At 40.8% G+C, this 22,313-nt stretch overlaps 1 long non-coding RNA gene across 5 annotated transcripts; it reads left to right on the plus strand.

Moving 5' to 3' along the window:
- The first annotated feature begins 14,834 nt into the window (after nucleotides 1–14,834).
- On the plus strand, nucleotides 14,835–20,623 carry LOC123334010. 5 transcript variants are annotated; one of them, XR_006641198.1, is made up of 4 exons: nucleotides 14,835–15,066; nucleotides 15,188–15,488; nucleotides 18,170–18,323; nucleotides 19,530–20,623. It is a non-coding gene; the product is annotated as an uncharacterized LOC123334010 (long non-coding RNA). The 5 variants fall into 5 exon arrangements; XR_006641197.1 differs by lacking the exon at nucleotides 15,188–15,488 and having other exon boundaries at nucleotides 14,868–15,066; XR_006551720.2 differs by lacking the exons at nucleotides 14,835–15,066; nucleotides 15,188–15,488 and adding an exon at nucleotides 17,167–17,758.
- The last annotated feature ends 1,690 nt before the right edge of the window (nucleotides 20,624–22,313 follow it).

Consider the following 22,313-nt stretch of genomic DNA (forward strand, 5'->3'; position numbering starts at 1 on the left):
TAGTTGTGGTGTGAGGGATCGAGCTCCCTGACCAGAGATCAAACCCAGGCCCTCTGCATTGGGAGCACAGAAACTTAGGCACTGGACCACCAGGGGAGTCCCTGAAAGCTAGGGAATTTAAAAAGTCTAATGAAGAATGATTTCATAAAGCTTACCAAAAAGGATTAGTCACCTGGGATTGGGTAACTGATGAATGTGGCTATAATTTTTGGTTTTGTCTGAAATGATAGTGGCTTTTAAATGAATGTTTGTTTATTTTTGGCTGCACTGGGTCTTTGTTGCTGCACACAGGCTTTCCCTAGTTGCGTGCGTGGGCTTCTCATTTTGGTGGCTTCTCTTGTTGTGGAGCACAGGCTCCAGGGTGTGCAGGCTTCAGCGGTTGTGGTGCACGGGCTTAGTTGCTGTGCAGCATGTGGGGTCCTCCTGGACCAGGAATTGAACCCATGTCCCCTGAATTTCAAGCAGATTCTTAACCACTAGACCATGAGGAAGCCCTGAAATATTACAGGCTTTTAATCTGTGTTTTCCAGATGTAGAAAGACTTTCCCCCCATTAAAGTAATTATTATTTGTAGCACCTTGGTAAATCATGCCTTTGTAAGTAGAATTAAACACGTATCTTCTATCTGATCTCTCCAGAAATTGGAAACTCTGGTTCCAGGCAGTTTGATCAGGTGAATAAATAAGGCTGCCTCCTAACAGGTGCAAGAATCTCAGTGTTTTAGGACCTTAGAAAGAGGAATTCATCCAAATCTGTAAGGTGAAATCTGTAACAAGTCTTTGGTGTGGCATTCCAGGTCTTGATGGGCCTTTAAGAGTTCAGTCTGAGACTTATAAAATGTCCCACCACAGCCAATTTCCAAGAGCCTATGTGGTCAATTAACCAGACTTATTTTGCATAGAAATTAGTCTTAACTTTGGCCATATTGGTAAAAATGAGGGTAATTTCAGAGAAAAGGACTGTTTCAATGGACATTAAATACTAGTGTTAGTTGTAATGTGGAATCTGAATCTATATCAATGAACTTTCACACTCAGTTACATTAAAATCTGTTATCATGCACTTTGAATCGATCTTTTACTTATGAATGATTTTATTTCACATATTTGTCTTTTGGAAAATATTGGTTTCATGAATTATGCAGATTTTCTAAATGTTAGTACATTTCATTTTACAGTATTGAAAAGTCATGTTTGATACTACAACAAATTTCATTTGAGAGCTTCTGATACTTTAAGACTTTTCTAACACAAAATTGAGGAAATACATTTTCCAAAATTCTAATTTGCTTGAAAGCTCAAATTTTGTCTTTGGCTACAAATTCTTTGAAAGGATAGTTTTTATTGAAAAGACAGTTTTACTTGTCCAGTTTCAAAAAGTTGTCTTCCAGCTACCCAATTCTGGGTTAACTATAGCTTGTCAATCAGTCTTTCAAGTAAAGATGATTCCATGAAAAGTGGCTAGTTCAGCTTGCAACTCAATAACCACACAAATGCTTTGCCTGGAGACAATCTTCTCATTTCAGGAGGCTGTAGAAGTGCTTTTTGAATATTTCCCATTTTGACAAATAGAATTTTAAGAAGTACATGAGTCAAGATTTATTAATTCTTACTCTTTCAAAAAGGATATTTTTTTTTTAAAGAAGTGAGTCATAATAGTTTGTTTCACATATACAAAGTGATTGTTATATATATTTTCAGATTATTTTCCAATATGGGTTATTACAAGGTATTAGCTGTATTTTTCTGGGTTATATGGTAAATCCTTGTTTATCTATTTTCTATGTTGTAGTAGTAACATGCAGTATGTACCTGTTAATGCCATATTTCTAATTTATCCTCTCTCCCTCCTCCCTTTCCCACTTTGGTAACCATGAGTTTGTTTTCTGTGAGTTTGTTTTGTATATAGATTCATTTGCATTATTTAGATTTCACATAATGTCATATTTGTGTATGCACTTAGTCTGCTGCACTGCTCTGTCTACTGCTGCTGCTGCTGCTAAGTCGCTTCAGTCGTGTCCAACTCTGTGCGACCCCATAGACGGCAGCCCACCAAGCTTCCCTGTCCCTGGGATTCTCCAGGCAAGAACACTGGAGTGGGTTGCCATTTCCTTCTCCAATGCATGAAAGTTAAAAATGAAAGTGAAGTCGCTCAGTCGTGTCTGACTTGTAGCAACCCCATGGACTGCAGCCTACCAGGCTCCTCTGTCCATGGGATTTTCCAGGCAAAAGTACTGGAGTGGGTTGCCATTGCCTTCTCTACTGCACTTAGTATGATATTCTCTGGGTCCATCCATGTTGCTCCAAATGGCAACATTTCATTTTTTCTGGCTGAGTAATATTTCATTGTGTATATACCACATCTTCTTAAACCAATTGTTGATGGACACTTGGGTTGTTTCCATGTCTTGGCTATTGTAAATATGCACCCAGAAACATTGGGGTGCAAGTGTCTTTTTGAATTAGTTTCTTTTCTGTATATGTGCCCAGGTGTGGGATTGCTGGATCATGTGGTTATTAGTTTAAGAAAACTCTATACTGTTTTCCACGGTGGCTTCATCATTTACATTCCAACCAACAATGTAAGGAAGGTTCTCTTTTCTCCACATCCTCTCCAGAATTTGTTACTTGTAGACTTTCTGATGATAGTCATGCTGATGATAGTGTAAGGTGATGTCTCATAGTTCTGATTTACATTTCTCTAATAATTAGAGATGTTGAGCATCTCTTCATCTGCCTCTTGGCCATCTATATGTCTTCTTTGGAGAAGTGTCTATTTAGGTCTTCTGCTCATTTTGTTTTGTTGCCGTTAAATTGTATGAATTCTAAGTTTGATTAAGTTCCATTTTTTTTTAAAGTGGGCCAATTTTATTTATTTACGACTGTGCTGTGTGGCTTGTGGAATTTTAGTTGCCTGACCAGAGATTGAAACTGGGTTGGCCTTCAGCAGTAAGAGCACAGAGTCCTAAGCACTGGACTGTCAGTTCCCTCCAATTGTTTGCTTTTATTTATTTTTTGCTTTTATTTCTTTTGGCTTGGGAGACTGATCTAAGGAAATATTGCTACAATTTATATCTGAGACTATTTGCCTATGTTATTTTCTAGGAGTTTAGTGGTGTCAAGTCTTATATTTAGCTCTTTAAACCATTGTGTTATTTTGTTTTTAATTTTTTAACTGAAGGATAATTGCTTTACAGAATTGTGTTGATTTCTGCCAAACATCAACATGAATCAGCCATAGGTATATATGCCCCCCTCCCTCTTGAGCCTCCCTTCCACCTCCCTCCCCATTGAGTTTAGTTTTGTATATGATATGAGGAGTGTTATAATTTACATGTAGTTGTCCAGCTTTCCAATAGCACTCAGATTGTCTTCTCTTCTATATATTTTTACCTTCTTTGTCAAAGATTGACCATAAGTCTGTGGGTTTATTCTGGGCTCTCTATTCTGATTAGATCAGGTACATTCAGGCTATGACCATAGATGAGGCACTCTATTCTGTTCCATTGATCTGTATCTGTCTGTGACAATACCATACTGTTTTGATTACTGCAGCTTTGTATTATTGTCTGAAGTCTGGGATGGTTATGTCTCCAGCTTTGTTCTTTTTCCCTGGTGGTTCAGCAGTAAAGAATCTGCCTGCCAATGCAGAAGATGAGAGACACACTTTCAATCCCTTGGGTAAAGATCGCTTAGAGCAGAAAATGGCAACTCATTCCAGTATTCTTGGGAAATTGTAAATATGCTGCCAGAAAAAAGTTTCTTGGGAAATTCCATGGACAGAGGATCCTGGGGGGGCTACAGTCCATGGGGTTGCAAAGAGTCAGGCACAACTGAGCACATACACATGGTTTTAGTAGTTTTGGGTCCTGTGATTCAAGACAAATTTTAGGATTATTTGTTCTAGTTCTGTGAAACTTGTCATGGGCATTTTGACAAGGATCACAATAAATCTATAGATTGCTTTTGGTAGTATGGTCATTTTAACAATACTAATTCTTCCAATCTAGGAGCACAGGATCTTTCTATGTCTTTCAGTCCTCGATTTCCCTTATCAATATTTAATAGTTTATAGCATATAGGTCTTACATCTCTTTGGTTAAGTTTATTCCTAAGTAGTTTATTCAAAAAGAATATCTTAAGTGAACCTGGCTTTGTTTCTTCTGTGAAGGCATGATGATAAAACATTACTTCTATTGCAGTTTGGTGCCATTGCCTTGGTTTGTGCCAAAGCAGCAGCTATTTCAATCATTGCTTATGTGTCAGTGAAAATGTAACACCATGAAAAAGACAAATAATGTCTCAGTAATTTTTTGAAAATAACTCATGTTGCAGACCTCCTGAAAGTGTCTCAGCAACTTTCAGGTGTCTGACAATCACACCTCAAAGCCACTGATATCTGGTGATTAAAAGCCCTTGGTCCCTGACCAAGGTGAAACACAGCAGAGCTGATCGGAATCTTCCATCTGAGTAGGGCCAGTGATGGACAGGCTGCCATCAGAATGGAAACAAATCCTGGCTTATGTGGAAAAGTGACGTACTAAACAGACACAGGGTAGCTCATGGGACCAACAACAGGCCGAGAGCCAGGCTTGTAAATTGGGCAGAAAGAATCAAAATGAGGCTCAATGTCCAAAACTCGGTCCAGCATCTCACCAGCAGACATGTGAGGAGAAGACGCCATGCCGCTGCAGCTGCCATGACATGGCACGTTGCATCTTGTATCTGACGCTCCAGCCCTGGTCCTGGCAGGGTGCTGCCATAGTATCATCACCTTTGTCACCTGGGAAGATGTGGACCGAGTCCCTGAGTGAACCTCTGATTGGCTGAACTGGCTCACTGGCCTCAGTCCTAGCTCTTCAGTAAGTTGAGGAAGCCTTATGACCCGATATCTCTATAGCTTCTCTGGAAGACTGCAACTGTGCTTCCTAACAAGACTTGTAAGAGGAAGTCTCCATAAGTAAAAGGGTTTGGATGCTACAAAGCAGCCAAAAAAATAACACTGAGCTCATTTCAACTGGAGTCAGAATGGGAGTAATCAGTCAAGTGTTGGCCATTGACGACATGGCACCTAAGACATTTTCTAGAAAGAGACCATTTAAAAATATTTAAGTATATTTGATTTACAATATTATATAAGCTTCAAGTTTACAACAGTGATTCAATTTTAAAGATTAAACTCCATTTATAAATATTTGTTATATTCCCTGTGCTGTACACTATATTCTTACAGCTTATTTTATGCATAGTAGTTTGTACCTCTTAATTCCCTGCTCGGTGCCTCTTTTCCACTCCCCTGACTAGTAGCCACTAGTTTGGTCTGTATCTGAGGATGTTTGTTTTCTTATATTCACTAGCTTTACTTTTTGGATTCCACATATAAGTGATATCATACAGCACTTGTCTTTCTGACCTATTTCACTAAGCACAATATCCAAGTCAATCCATGTGGTTGCAAATAGCGAAATTTCATTTTTTTAATGGCTGAGTAGTATTACTTTGTATATATGCATGTATACACACATACCTGTCCACTGATGTAACTGGGGTGTTATAAAGTCCCCTACTATTGTGTTACTGTCAACTTCTTCCCTTTTTGTCTTAGTATTTGTTTTATTAAACAAATAATACTTAGGGTACTTAGGTGCCCCTATGCTGAGTGTAGATATATAAACTGTATATATATATGTATATACAGTTATCTTCTTGGACTGATCCCTTTATGATGTAGTGTCCTTGTCTCGTAACAGTAAAATATTTTGTCTAATATATGTATTGCTACTCCAGCTTTTGATTTGCTTGGAATATCTTTCCATCTCCTCACTTTGTATGTGTCTTTAGATCTGAGGTGAGTTTCTTGTAGACAGCTTATATACAGGTCTTGCTTTTGTATCCACTCAGACACTATATATCTTGCAGCATTTAGTTCATTTAAAGTAACTATTAACTGTGTGTTTTTATTGCCATTTTGTTAATTGTTTTGGGGTCATTTGTGTGCTTTTTGTTCCCTTATTCTGTTATCTTCTGATTCAATGACTATCTTTAATGTTATGTTTGGATTCCTTTTTTTTTTCCCCCCAATATTTTTTCCCCTGAATTACTTGTATTAACATTTGGAAAACATTTACTTTTGGCTGTACTGGGTCCTCACCGCCGCACGTGGGCTCTCTCTAGCTGCGGTGCACGGGCTTCTCATTGTGGCGGCTTCTCCTGCTGTGGACACAGGCGCTCAGGCATGTGTGGCCTCAGGAGCTGCAGCTCCTGGGCTCTAGAGCAGATTCAATAGTTGTGATGCATGGGCTTAGTTGCCCCATGGTATGTGGGATCCTCTCAGACCAAGGACGGAAACCAGTGTCCCCTGCATTCCAAGGCAGATTCTCAACCACTTGACCACCAGAAAACCTGGATTCTTTTCTCTTTTGCGTTTGTTGTAGATTTTAGGTTTGTGATTACCATGAGTTACATATATATACATGTATATATGCTTTAACTTGCCAATCTGTTAATTTCAAACACATTTAACACTGTGTTTTTACTCTTTGAAAGGCTCTTTTCCTTTATTTATTTCTGGCTGTGCTGGGTCTTTGTTGCTGCTCAGTCTTTCTCAAGGTGAATAAGGGCTTACTTTAGTTGTGGTGGTTTCTCTGGCTGCGGAGCAAGGGCTTATGGCATGTGGGCTTCAGTAGTTGTGGCTCCTGGGCTCCAGAGCACAGGCCCAATAGTTGTGGCAAACAGGATTAGCTGCTCCGTGGCAGCTAAGCAGGGTATGGGATCCTCCTGGATCAGGGATTGAACTTGTGTCTCCTGCATTGGCAGGTGGATTTTTTTTTTTTCGGCACCACTGAGACACCAGGGAAGCCCCTATTCTGGTTTTTGACCCTTTACATCTAATTGTTTTGTGCATCTCTTAACTGTTTATTGTGGATATAGATGATTTTACTCCTTTTACTACTTTGGTCTCTTGCCATTACCTGTGAGCTTTTTCCTTTTGTAATTTTTATGTTTCTAGTTTTGGCCTTTTTTTATTGCTTAGAGAAACCCATCTGACTTTTCTTGTAAAGCTGCTTTGGTGTGCTGAACTCTTAGCTTCTGCTTGTCTGTAAAACTTTTGATCTCTCCATCAAATCTGGATGGGAGCTTTTCTGGTTGTAGAGTATTCTTGGTTGTAGTTTTTCCCTTTCATCATTTTAAATATATTGTGCCACAGGAAGTGAGCATTGAGTGAGACAAGAAAAGGGGCTTGGAATACTCCTTGAGTCCTCCCAGTTACCAAAAGGCCAAGTGGAAGAAGATGAACCTACCAAGACAACTGAAAAGGAATAACAAGAAAGGAAGTAGAAGAGTGTTGTGTTTCAGAAGCCAAGTGAGAAAGGTGCTTTCAGAAGGGTGGCGTGGTTACAGACATTGAATCCTTCCCGGAGGCCCAGAGAGCTGAGACCCGAGACATGTCCATTGAAGGATTAGAAGATCTTAAGTCTGCTCTTTTCCTCCCGTCTGTTGCACTGGAATGTGAATTATTGTTCCCTCTCAAAGTCTGGGAGATGGGATGTCATTTATTAGTCACCAGAGGTACTTATTTTAGAGGAAAAAAAAAGAATTTGGGTACTATTTGGCCATCGTTCTCTAGCACTAAGCAATCCCTTCTGCACCCAGTGCCCAGGCTGTCTTACTGACAGGAAGCCTGACAGGCAGCATATGGGAGCTACAGAAAGATCTCTTCTTTAGCACATTTGCAAGGAGTTGTCGTCTGTTTGATAGCACTTTATAGAGCATTGCACTGCTCGTGCCTACTAAGCTCTGTCAATGATTGGGTACTTCAGAGAAGACAATAGTACATGAGGCAGAACACAGATATGAATTTAAAAGCACACAGAAAGCAAAATAAAAATGGCACAAATGACTATAGTCCCGCTTCCTCTCTGGTACTTGTTTCAGTTCTCTAGGGTGCAGTGCCTGGAAACCCCCAGGCATCTTCGCATGGGCCCCTACTGCACCCACCCTCTCACTACCCTGGACCTGCCCAACACCCACTAGGTTTCAGTGAGGGATCAGTCAGTCCTTGACGACTCTGTCTCCAGAGTCTGCTTAGTAATCTTGCGTGCCCCTGAAACATCTTGACTTCTGTCTTCTCACTTATCTACTTGTTTGCCGATCTTCCCGACTAGATGGAAAGTAGGAATGTAGGACCTTGTTTCTCTTGTTTACTAATTCAGGGCTTTCTCACAACTGCATCCCCAGCACCCAGCATGTGGCATGTGCTCTATGAATATTTATGGAATGAATAAGTGAATCAATGACAATGAATAAGTCAAGAGCCTTTAAGTACTGACAAGATTCCGTGTAGAGGGATAACTGGAACTGTGTGGAGGAGCCAGAAGGACTTGTTGGAAGGTGAGGTTCTGTGCAGGCTTATGGAAGCAGACAGACCCAGATTAGCAGGGGCCAGAGATGCCAGATTAGAGAGTGTTGATACCTTTTGAGTGGGCTGGGAAGGATTTGCATTACTGGAGGGAGGTATCTATTTTGGGTTATAACTAAGTTTTCTAAATATTCTAGGTGCCACTGGGAGAGCATGTTCCTTCCAAGCCTGCCACAGTGTGCTATGGTAAGTGGAGGCATGCAACCAACTCCTACCTCACTCTGCCACCGTGTCTGCAGCCCTGCGTGCTGGTGGTGGTGGCCGGAGTGGGGTGCAGGTGCCGAACAAGTAGGGCCCAGCTCCCTTGGCTGAAGGCTCTGTGATGCGAGGGATCCAGCCAACCCTTGGCCACGTGACAGGAGCACCATCTGCACTCTGGGGCGCCTTGATTTTGCAGCTGCCACAGCCTACTCAGGCAGATTTGACACAAGCTTAGCAAATAGCTTTTCCAGGAGGTTCGTAAATTTCCAATCTGCCCTGCTACGTTTTTCCCCTACAACTGCCACCAACCAAATGTCAGTTTGGATCCAAGACCTGAAGGGCAATCAGTAAACGTATGGGCTCATCACAGACTTGGAAAGGAGACTGAGGCTCAGGTGGCCCTCTGAATGGACCATTCCTAGAATATGTGTAATTGTCAAATCTTTACTAGCATGTCTGTCTTATGTAGACGTATTCCTCAGATTACATGTAAATTGAATTTATGTTCAATTTTAAGCACCAAGTTAATGCAATTTTAAATGTTATTTTAAGGAATTTTGTGCCAAATATTCCACTTACCAAAGCAAATGACTCTCAATTTGTCTTTTGTATTAATTGTATATAAGCGTAGATATATTTATATTTGTGCTTATATCTTCTGTATACTTAAGAATCATATCTTTTGAAAAATACAGAAAATGTTGGCTCCATACTAGCTTTAAGAGTTTCATACTTAACTTGCAAGGCTGGAGAAAATGTTGAGTTGTATACCCTAAGAGTTGGCACTAAGATGGTCTTCATTGCTTTCATGCAACTTCATCCTCACAAGAGACATAATAAATGCAGAATTGTACAGCATACTGGGATAAATACATTACAGCTAGGAGCCGCATTTCAAATACAGCTTTTTGATATCTTACTACCCAGGGAGATTAAAAGTATTTATGAACTGAAGAACTAGGGGACTTTGTTGCTATTCCTGAACACAATAGAAAAAGACAAGTTTATAAGATAGAAATTTTCTGGAATGATTGTAGTGTCCCCAATCCCTGCCCTGCTTGACTGCAATAACCATTCCTCCCAACATGTCTGTACTAGTTAACAAGCAACTTCTGCTGGAATCAAAGTTTCAAGTGATGTTGAGTAACTTTGGAAGTCAGGATAATATCTTAGAAAAAACTAAATATCCAAGTTCGTGAGAAACCAGTTATTTGGTCTCTAGAGAATTAGAGGGAATCACAATCTAAAGTTGTGAGCCAAGAGAAAAGCAAGCATATTTTAAGGTTCTTGGAAGAATTTATTCATGTGAATTTTTTCTTTAGGATTCATCTCCACACTAGTGCTCCTGGTGGTCCCATGGAAGTGCCTCTAATGGTAGAAGTCCCTTGAACTGTAGAAGGGTCCTGTAGTTCAACAGCTAATGGCAGGGACCATGTTTAATCTAGTATGCTCAGCTCCCAGTGCAGGGCATGGCACATGGCAGGCTTCTTGTTGAAGAAATGAAAGAACAAATGACCAAGTGAAGACTAGTTGAGACTTGATAGCACAGTGCAGTACTCTATAAGGAGGGGGAGGCAATGGGCATACACAATTCTATTCATTTAACATGAAGATTCCATTGGTAGAGTATTTTTCATACCCCTGGCAGAAAGGGGTCAAATCACGTGACTTGGGCAGGATCATTAAGCTCTTGGCCTGATTGGGAAAGATGTAGAGCTGACAGTGGAAGATGAACCTGGCCTGTCACTGGAGCCTTGGATCCAGCTGTTCTTAGGGTCATAATGATTCAGGATGAGCTGGCTAGGTGGCCCTTTTTTAAAGCAGTGTCTTTTAAAAACAGTTTTAAATTTTATTTTATCTGTACTGTGAGGCATGTGGGATCTTAGGGTCACTGACAAGGGATCAAACCCATGCCCCCTGCAGTGGAAGCAAGGAGTCCCAACCACTGGACTGCCAGGGAGGTCCCAAACAACTTTTAAAAACTTTGTATTTTATGTTGGGGTGTAGCCTTTAACAGTGTTGTGATAAGTTTCAAGTGGACACAGAGGGACTCAGACATACATGTACATGTATCCATTCTCCCCCAAACCCCTGTCCCATCCCAGCTGCCACATAACATTGAGCAGAGTTCCCTGTGCAACACAGTAGGACCTTGTCCAGTCTTTTGCCTTAATTTTTCTCACTCTTTTCCCTCTCTTTCTCCTACTCTTCCTCCCCTGCTTCATTTCTGTATTATTTTTTGGCTGCACTGGGTCTTTGTAGCTTTGCAGGACTTTCTCTAGTTGTGGCAAATGGGGTTTGCTCTTCACTGAGGTAACTTCTTGTGGAGCACAGGCTCTGGGCACGCAGGCTTCAGTAGCTGCAGTTCTGGGGCTCAGTAGTTGCTGCTTGCGGGCCCTAGAGCACATGGGGCTCAGTAGTTGTGGCACACGGGCTTAGTTGCTCCCTACATGTGTGGAATCTTCCTGGTCCAGGGATCAAATCCATGTCCCCTGCATTGGCAGGTGGATTCTTATCCACTGCGCCACCAGGTAAGTCCCAACAACCTTTTCATTTAGCTATTTAAACTGAGTTTCTGCCACTTGCAACCAATACATTTTGGATAATTAAATTTGCGCTTTCTGATTAAAAATGAACATACATGTGCTTTTATAAAAAGAACAAAGGAACACACATACTCACAGGCTCACACTTAGGTCAAGGGCTCCATTTCTGATTTGAGACAAAGTGAGCTCAGTGGTTATTCTCCCTGAACTTCGTTACCCAGCTGTATAAAATCCAGTTTGGGCAGTGGGCAGGAATCAAATACTGATGCTAAATGCCACTCTACTTGTGTAGCACCAGTTTCAGCAAAATCCAAATCTAACGCAGTCAGGGAAAAATACCTGGATGCTATCAAACAACATCTTCCATTGGATGGGAAAGCTTCCCGAGTCAGTGGCCTTAGTAAACTTTACCTTTGGAATCTTCCCACTCTAGACAGTGCTCATCTTTTGTTTCTTAGGAGTCTTGAGAAGCTGAAGTTTTAGACTTGATCAAGTCCAGTTTATTTTATGACTAGTGCCTTTGTTTCCTAACCAATCTTTGCTTACCCTAAGGTGGAGAAAATTTCTCCTGTGGTTATCTTTAGACATTTGTTTCAAAGTGTTTAGATTTAGGTCTAGGATCCATTTCAACTTTATTTGTATGGTGTGACCTAAGAGTCAAGATTTACTTACCCTCCATATGTATATCCATTAGTTTCAGCACCACTTGTTGAAAAGACTATCCTTTCCCCCATTGAATTACCTTGCCAAATTGGCTGAAATTCTATTTTTAGATCCTGTTATATTCCATCATTCTATATATTTCACCTAGTGTCAAGAGCACATATTCTTCATCACTGCGGGCCTTGAAATTAGATAGCATATGTCCTCCACCTTTGTTTTTTTTCCCAAAACTCCTTTGGCTCTTACAGGCTCCTTGCATTTCTATATAGATTTTAGAATCAACTTGTCAATTTATAACAAAAGGTTTACTTAAATTTAAATTGTGTTTTTAAATCTATACAATTTAAGATGTGGCACCTCAGCAGTATCAAGTCTTCTGGTTCATGGTACTTCTCTTGATTTATTTAGATCTTTAATTTCTCCCAGTGATATTTAGTGTACAGATAAATTTCAATGTAAATTTTGTTAATTATATCCATTGGTATCTTATACTGTAGATACTGTTGTAAATGATATTTTAAGATTCCAATTTCCAGTTGTTCATTGCTATTTATAGAAATAGTTGATTTTCAAATATTTATCTTATCCTGTGACTCTGCTAAACTCATTAGCTCTGGAAAATTTTTGGTAGATGCCTTAGGATTTTCTATGTACACGAATGTGTCATCTGTAAATAAAACTCATCTTTTCCTTTCTAAAGTCAATTTTTCTTTTATTGTATTGGTTTAGAATTCTAGTACAATGTTGAATAGAAAAGAATGGATGCTTGTCTTGTTCCTGATATTTCAAAGAAAGCATTCAGTCTTTCACAACTGTGTATGATGTTAACTGTAGGTTTTTCATAGATGTAAGCTTTTTTTTTTTAAATTATGGGTGGGTATTGAATTTTGTCAAATGTTTTCTTTGTATATATTGAGATGATCATTTATGTTCTCTTAGTTCTGTTAATATGGTAAGTTACATTGTTTGATTTTTGAATATTAAACCTATCTTGCATTCCTGGGATAAGTTCCACTTGGTTATAGAAAAACCTTTAAAACACTGAATTAGATTTGTTAATGTTTTGCTAAGAATTTTTACCCTTATGTTCACGAGGGACATTGGTCTATAGTCTTGCCTGTTTTGACATCAAGGTAATGTTTGACTTCATAAAATGAGATGGCGATTGATTTTTCTTCTTTTCTGGAAGAAGTTTGTGTAGGATTAACATTATTTCATCCTTAAATTGTTTGAAAAGAATTCACCATTTGGAGAATTTCATTCTCTGGATTGAAAACTGGAGTTTTCATTTTGGTAAGGATTTTAATTAGGAGTTGCTTTTGATATTTTTGTCATTTTTACCTGTTCTCTTTAAAAGTTTCATTTCAACTGGTGGTCAAATTGGCATGCAGCTGTTTATAATCTTATTTTTTAAATGTCTGTAGGATCTGTAGTGATCTCTTTAATCTTCCATGATATTGGTAATTCTCTCTGGTGTTAGATTATTGGAGTGAATGATATGGAAAGATAGGAAATGTGAGCACAGGATGAGGAATGCTTGCAATTACAAGCACAGAGGTGTGTTGTGGCTGTTCAGTCTCTAAGTTGTATCTGACTCTTTGTGACCTCATGGACTGCAATGTGCCAGGTACTCCTGTCTTTCACTATGTCCTGGAGTTTGCTCAGATTCATGTCCATCGAGTCAGTGATGCTATCCAATCACCTCATCCTCTGTCACCCACTTCTCCGTTCGCTTTCAATCTTTCCAGCATCAGGGCCTTTTTCAGTGAGTCTGCTCTTTGCATCAGGTGGCTAAAGTATTGGAGCTTCAACATCAGTCCTTCCAACGAATATTCCTGGGTTGATTTCCTTTAGGATTGAATGGTTTGATCTCCTTACTGTCCAAGAGACTCTCAAGAGTCTTCTCCAGCACACAATCTGAAACCATAAATTCTTCAATGCTCAGCCTTCTCTTTGGTCCAACTTTTACATCCATACATGACTGCTAGAAAAACCATAGCTTCAACTATATGGACCTTTGTTGGCAGACTGATGTCTGTGCTTTTTAACATACTGTCTAGGTTTGTCATAGCTTTCCTCCCAAGGAGCATCTTAATTTCATGGCAGCAGTCACCATCCAGTGATTTTGGAACTCAATAAAATGTCTCTGCTACCACTTTCCCACCTTCTATTCAGAGTGAAGCGTTCTGAAAAAATGTGGTCCACTGGAGGAGGGAATGACAAACCACTCCAGTATTCTTGCCACGAGAACCCCATGAACAGTATGAAAAGGCAAACAGAGGGGTGTAGTTATTGGTAATGACAAGGAATTCAGCCATGGGAGTGGATGGCTGAGGTCTGGCAGAGGACAAGGTCCTTGCAGAAGGGGAGGTCAGGGAGCTGAGAGGCCACAGCATTGGAAGGAAATCTCCGAGAATAATGATGGGAAGAGTGGTGGAAAGACAACGAGCCTAGTGTTGAACTCTTCAAGAACAAAGGAAGCAAGTTGGAAGATATGTATGAGGAGCCCCTGGGTAGTTTATTGACATGATAAATAAAGGAGCTGGAGGCTTTAGGGTGGATGTAGGCAAAATGGCCTGTAAATAATGTCTGAGGAGAATTCTGCCCCTCCCCTAGGCTCAGTGGGAAGGTTTTAGGGGAGGTCATATCCTCAAGGGAGAGCCAGATATCCACCACTGCAGCAGCGTGACCCAGCTGATCAGAGAAGAGGGCGAGGGTCTGGGGTTGCTGGCTGAGGGCAGCTGGAGTCCCAGGAAACATTGAGGACTTAGGGAAGCTTGAGTGTCTCACTTCACACACTGTTGGCTGAAGCCAGGGTAGGCAAGGTGCGAGCAGGGAAGCTGGAAGAAAACTCGAGGAGCCATAGGAACTGCCGACATGTTTATTCTCTCTGGGCTGGTGCAGCAGCTGCTCTGTATTCTCTCATGGCTGACCCAGAGGACACAGCCATAATGCAGCCTCAAGTGCTTCCCAGGTGGAGCTTATAAATGCATACAGACCAAAAGTGGCCTGTGGCTGAGTATAGTCACGTGCATGGCAGTACTATAGATGCTCTCAGCCGCTACATAGCTTGCCATGCCATTATTTACAAAATGCGGGGCAAGAGTGAGAGGCCGTGGGGCGAGAGAGCCTGACTTATGCCATGTGCTATTTCCCCATACTAAGGAAAAGGAATGCAAGAACTACAGGGAACTGAGCGTCTGGCTGCCTAGTGGTGATCTGGGTTTAGCTTTATGAGGTGAGCGAGACAATGAGGGATAGTGGCTTGGTGGGATCCTGTTGGGCACTTTTGAAACAGAGGACTTTCTTGGGCCCTCCTGGTCAGAAAAGCCTTACCATATCCCATTTCTTGTTTGTAGGAAAAAGGCTTTCAGCTTCTTACAGCTTCCAAACAGTTATGGAGTAGGAGAGTGAAGGAACTCCAAAAGAAACAAAAGTTCAAGTGATGAGGTAGAGGCCTGGTTCCTCCCTGGGGATGTGTTAACAGTTTGCTACATATTCTGAGTTACTCCACAGACACTAAGGCCCCATCCAGGTGGAGGATGGTAACTTCAGGCTAATACTAGCGCAAGGACCCCAGGCTCGTTGGAACCAGAAGGCCGACAATTGAGATTCCTGGAACGGCACCCTGTTACTTCAATACCAACCAGTCAGAGGCAGGTCAGACGCCCTGCTTCCTTCACCCCAAGTTTTATCTGTAAAGACTCTTCCCTGAAGCCTATCAGGGACTTTGGGTCTTTTGAGCATGAGACACCCATTCCCCTTACTTGGCCCTTGCAATTTAGCCTTTCTCTGATCCAAGCTCTAGTGTTAGTTTGGTCTCAGGCACAGAAACTTGGGTTCAACAACACTGGATTGGTGAGCCTCAGTGTTGAGGGGGACTCTTGGGCACACATGTTGGTGGAGTTAGCATCTGAGTTCCAGGCACCGTGGTAGGAAACATTTTCCCTTCATCTCCACATTTGTTTCAACTTTGAGCAGATTAATGAGTGGAAACTGTGGTTGGTTTTCTGCAGCCCGTGCTCCAGGGCCCACTGAGGATCCACAGCCTCCTGAGACTGGCCCAGTACACTGGCGCCTCGCTGCTGCACCCTGGCACAGGGCGCCCTACACTGCCCCAGCTGTGGGAAAGCCCCTAATGCCTAGCGCTCAGGCCCATCTCTGTCCCAGCATTTCTTTCTGCTGCAAGTTTTATAGAGGTCTGCTCTACTGTTGGCATTTCTTTTGCTTTACTATTCCCCTGCTCCTCTTAGGAAGGCTCAGTGAGTCTCTAACAGCTTAACCCTGAGTGGTCTGTTCTCTTAACCACTGCCTGCTGGAGTCAAATGCTGTCCTTTCTTTTTTTGCTTTCTGTCATTTAAAGAGATAGTGTTTTTCATTTTGGCTTTGAAACCTCCCAGGGAGAAAGAAACTTAATGAGATCTGAGTGTGCTCAAGTCATGTAATCGTTGATTACACACATCATGACCACCCTCACCTTCCTGTCAGATCATCCCACCCAGCAGAGGTTCCCGCCAGGCCAGCATTCAATGTTAAGCCTGATCTGACTGTAACTAGCCTGTCTCACTCTCCTATGGTAGTCTTACTTGTGCTGTATCTTCCTTTGTGCATGCTAAGTCGCTCAGTTGTGTCCAACTCTTTGTGACACTGTGGACTGTAGCCTGCCAGTCTTCTCTGCCCATGCGATTTTCCAGGCAAGAACATTGGAGTGGGTTGCCATTTCCGCCTTCAGGGGATCTTCCCAACCCAGGGATTGAACCCTGCATCTCCTGTGTTGGCAGGTGGGTTCTTTACCACTAGCGCCTCTTGGAGAGCATCTTCCCTTAGTGTCCCTAACACTGGTATCATGAGCCAATATGTGCATTCCCTCAGGACATAGACCCCATCTTATCTCCCCTCAAAATGACTGCATCATTTTACGTGAATTCCTGGCGTTCCTCCCTTAAGTTGGTCCAGCTTCCCTAGCTCTCTGACCCAGTGGTCCTCCCAGTCTACAACTGTTAATGTATTACTCCCCCAACTGTTCTCACTACAGAGCTTAACAGATGTAGGTTTAAGAGAGAACCTCTCAAAGAGTTTCCCAGAGTCCAACTACTTCTAGTGAAGTCGTTCCCGTCTTCTCCCTCATTTTTATGTTAGATTTCTCCAAATGCCAGCCCTGTTTTCTGACCTGACCTGCTGCTGCTGCTACTATGTCACTTCAGTCGTGTCCGACTCTATGCGACCCCATAGACGGCAGCCCACCAGGCTCCCCTGTCCCTGGAATTCTCCAGGCAAGAACACTGGAGTGGGTTGCCATTTCCTTCTCCAATGCATGAAAGTGAAAAGTGAAAGTGAAGTCGCTCAGTTGTGTCTGACTCTGTGCGACCCCATAGCCGGCAGCCCATCAGGCTCCTCCGTCCATGGGATTTTCCAGGCAAGAGTACCGGAGTGGGGTGCCATTGCGTTCTCTGGTTTTCTGACCTAGTAACAGGTAAAACTCCCACTTTCCCACTCCATTTCCTCCATTCTTTTATGTCAGCCTATCTGATCTTCTGAGATTTCAGCTTTCCTTCAAAGTATTACTGAGCAAGGACTCACTACCTAACCCACATAGAGGCCAAAGTTTGAGCAAAAAAGAGAGCTTTACTGCGAGGTCAACTGACATCAATGACAGGACTCCAAAGTCTGTCTCCTGGATCTGGGTCATGGGCTTAAATTTAAAGGGTTAGAGGGATTTCAAACTTGGAAGCTGATTGGCTAGTTTTGAATTAGTCCATATGAGTCACTGGTGCTGCTGGAAGCCAGATTTTCCTTGTCGAAGGACTTCTTAAAGGGCTCCAGTTCTAGTTTTTATTCCTTGGATTGAAGGTTCTTGGTTCTGAGACCCTTCAGGAGCCGGGGGTTCCCTCTTGCGCATGTGCCATGCGGTTTCTGTAATATAACTCCAGGTTTGATTAATCGACAATCAACTTAAAGAGGCAAAACCAGTTTGAGTTTTATATGGTCAATGTTTTATATGCTGTTTTAAATGGAAATCTGTCTCTTTCTATTATTTAATTGGCCTTATTTTCATTTTTAATCTTCCAATACCCTGAGTGTGAGAATAAGGCTTGTTTTTGAAACTGCTCTTCTTCTTCCTTGATTTCTTGAGAAAAACCTGGTTCCTTAAAGTCAGAAGATTTCATGCACAGGACTTTTATGTTGCCTTCTTATTCTTTGGTTTTATAATAATTCCATTGAACTGTTTTTCTTTCTGTCTCACCCAAGAAGATGCTGTATTGTCTTTAAAATAAGGTCCCCCATTCTTCTTTGTTCCTTCATTAATAAACACTATTTTCTCTATCTCTTTTATACTTCAGTAAAACTTTATTACACAAAAGCTCTGAGCGATCAAACCTCATCACCGGCCCCGGATTGAATTCTTTTCCTCCAGAGGCCAAGAGTCCCGGAATCTTTTGTGGTTCAGCAGCAACCTTTCATCCTGGGGGCTTATCCGAAATTCTTCAGGACAAGGTAAGGATGCTTGGAGCTCTAGTTCTTTGTTCTCCTAGCGAACATGTTTTCTGCTGTACTTTACTATCTCTACAGTGTGTTTATGTGACTGAATGACACTCCCTGTGCAAAGCAAGTAAGGAGCCCTGCTCTGTGGTTCCCCAGTAACCTCATACAGCTTATGGCAGAAACGCTGTCAGGGCTTTATACCGACCTGCCAATGGACTTCCCTGGTGGCTCAGATGGTAAAGCGTCTGCCTACAATGCAGGAGACCCGGGTTCAATCCCTGGGTCAGAAAGCTATCCTGGAGGAGGAAATGGCAACCCACTCTAGTATTCTTGCCTGGAAAATCCCATGGATGGAGGAGCCTGGTAGCAAAGAGTCAGATAAGACTGAGCAACTTCACTTTCACTATCACTCATAGATGAGACCACAGTCTGGGTCCTTGAAACTCCAAACCACTGTTGGAGTTTATGTCTACAAATCAGAGCCTCTGTTGAGACTCTTGAGCCTGTGGTGACCCTACAAGAAGTTAAATTCGGTGTTCACCACCTAATCTTTTGGCACCAAGGACAATTTAAGACAGTCTAAGAGGAGAACTGAATGCAGGGCAGCTCATCTTGTCCTTGATCGTCTCTGCCTGGTGCAATAATTTAAAACCGGAACCACGCTGCTGCTCTCCAGCGACATGAAACTAAGCCATGTCAGTGCATGTGGACTGGAAATGAGGACTCCTGGCCATGTGACTTCAGTATAAACTGGCAGGACCACCCTGTAGAGTAAAGTTGCAGTATTTAGTGAAACTTAGTGTCCATCTGCCCTTCAACATAGTAGCTGCTGTCTAGACAAAATTCTCATGTAAGGAAACATGAAAGCATTGTTTCTGGAGAGGAGCTGGAAACAACCAAGACTCCTCCATTAACAGATGGATAAATCAAGTGTAGCCCAAGAAATATGACACGCAGCCAAATGTTACAAGCTAAAGCTAGATGATTATCATGCAGCCTAGACATAATGTTGAATGAGAAAAGAAACAGGTATTGTCTATGCAAATTAAAATCAGGCACACAAAACTCACAAAAAAACCTTATAAGGATATTTATAACTCCAAGAATATATATCAAATACTTTAGAATAAGGTTGTAATGGAAGGGGGAGGGAGTGAGAGTGGAATTAGGGATTTGTTTTAAGCATTTTTTTTTTATTCTGATGTTCATTTATTGCAGATCTTCTCAGAGTTTTTGGTACATTGTGCATCTCCAGGAGGACCACACGATATGAAACATTTCTGAAACATACTTTCTTAGAAGGCTTTATTTTTGTGTAAATCTAGCATCCTGAGAATCATAGTTGGGGACTACTGTGATGGAAGAAGATAAGCTGGTACATGAAACAAGCAAGAAAATCTTGGCTCACAGAGGAGGGACTTCAGGAATTCATCTGGCCATTTCTCAATTTTCATTAAGGAAGGTGCTGTCAATGACACAATTCAAGACACATATGGAGAACTGAAAATAGGACCTTGGTCTTCTTTCGTATAAGACAGCATTCTACTACATGGTGATATTTTCTGTAAATGCTTAAATAAGCATTGTAAAAATTGTATTAACTATACTCTGTTAACTCTAGTATGTGATCTGTAGCACTACATTTTATGGCATTACATTTACTTTTTGATTTTTTTCTTTAAAAAGTTTCTGACTTTTTCTTTATAGAGTAAATACAAGGTGGTTAGCTTTTATGGTTGGAAGTTAGCCTATTTTTAACAAATTTCCTAAACTACAAGTTCCATCAGAGTTAAATAGTTACCTTTTGGTATACTTTTCTTTTTGTCATACCCCTACTGATGTTGATCCCCAAGTCATATTTTAAAGGTTAACTCTCTATTTTTCTTCATTTCTATCTGCTTGGGATAATTCTGAAGGACAAAAAGACTTAAACTGAAATATGAGTCCTATCTATAGTAATGACTCACTTACTTAAATTTGGGGGAAAAGAAATTTCGAGGCAAATCTTACATAAGCATCATGAGGATTAATGGAGTTAATATACATAAATTGGTTGGAACATTGCTAGCATAAACACTATATATAAGAGTTTGTTAAATAAATGAAATAAAAAATTTCAAAAGCAAGTTAAACATTGGTGAAGTGATGACCATTTCTTATCTACTCTCCAATAAATACAAATTCCACAGAGGACTCTGAAAGAATAAGCAGTTTTCTGTTTTTATAATAAAGATAGGAGAGTCTTTTGATGCTATTTTTTATAGGCAAGGAAAAAACTCCCCCAAATCTCAAAGCTTTAAATAAAACTATTTTCTTTGAACAAGACTTGTTATTTCTTGGACAGAAAAACCAAGTGGCTTTCATTACTCACTAACAGAGAAACCACATGATTTAGGGTAAAAATATTGCCTATTAATACTGAGTTGTCGGCCTGCTTTCTTATTTTGAAGGTGTTGGCTCAGTCAGCTTTACAAACCACATTATATTCCGTAAAACCTACATTTTCTTCATGTATCAGAAATGACATTAGGTGGAGAGCTTTTGGTATTTACTCTATCAAATCTTGAGAGTTACATCTTAAACTATCCTCTACAGTGAATTCTAGTTAATATTATGTGTTTGTGGCATAACTAGTAATTGAGGAGGAAGAAAATTCCAGAGGTTATTTTCTGCACAAACATAAAGATTTATGGAATTAAAAAAATTGGACTAAGAATATAAAAATCATTATGTAAATTTATTATGTTTCCCATCACCTAGCAACATTTGTCATTGTAAGGCAAATTTTCAAAAATAGATATTGGGAAATCCAAAGGCAAGTTTTGATGAATATTTTATTCTGTGTCTAAAAAAGGCATTCTTAAACCACCAATTCTTTCTGTGAGAAAAATATTCTACCTTACCAAAGATCATATTTCAGAGAGAATAATTTAGGGATTCCAGGGACCTCAGAAACCGTCAAGAGGCAAACAGAGTTATATAGTGACCACAAACCCTTCACTGCCTTGGAGAGAAAATAGCAAATATATTTTATAAGGAAAATTAATTTTAATATGTCAAGTTTCACTTCAGTGGATCTTGCTTATTTTTTCATATTTAATGTTTTATAGAACTAGTCCTATGAAAATGCCCTTTTTATATGTATAATATTTCAAAAGTCTTTAAGGAGAATGATGTCTTCTGACTCATGAATCTAGATCCAGCATTCTATTTCTCATATGTTACTAAATGCACTTTGTAATTTAAAGGAATTTATTGAACTTGGAAAATTTGACAGATAACAGGAAGCAACAGTTAGAACTGGACATGGAACAACAGACTGGTTCCAAATAGGAAAAGGAGTACATCAAGCCTGTATATTGTCACCCTGCTTATTTAACTTATATGCAGAGTACATCATGAGAAACGCTGGGCTGGAAGAAACACAAGCTGGCATCAAGATTGCCGGGAGAAATATCAATAACCTCAGATATGCAGATGACACCACCCTTATGGCAGAAAGTGAAGAGGAACTAAAGAGCCTCTTGATGAAAGTGAAAGAGGAGAGTGAAAAAGTTGGTTTAAAGCTCAACATTCAGAAAACGAAGATCATGGCATCCGGTCCCATCACTTCATGGGAAATAGATGGGGAAACAGTGGACACAGTGTTAGACTTTATTTTTCTGGGCTCCAAAATCACTGCAGCTGGTGACTGCAGCCATGAAATTAAAAGACGCTTATTCCTTGGAAGGAAAGTTATGACCAACCTAGATAGCATATTCAAAAGCAGAGGCATTACTTTGCCAACAAAGGTCCGTCTAGTCAAGGCTATGGTTTTTCCAGTAGTCATGTATGGATGTGCGAGTTGGACTGTGAAGAAAGCTGAGAGCCGAAGAATCGATGCTTTTGAACTGTGGTGTTGGAGAAGACTCTTGAGAGTCCCTTGGACTGCAAGGAGATCCAACCAGTCCATCCTAAAGGAGATCAGTCCTGGGATTTCTTTGGAAGGAATGATGCTAAAGC

Source organism: Bubalus bubalis, chromosome 6 (assembly GCF_019923935.1).
Source record: "Bubalus bubalis isolate 160015118507 breed Murrah chromosome 6, NDDB_SH_1, whole genome shotgun sequence".
NCBI lineage: Eukaryota > Metazoa > Chordata > Mammalia > Artiodactyla > Bovidae > Bubalus > Bubalus bubalis.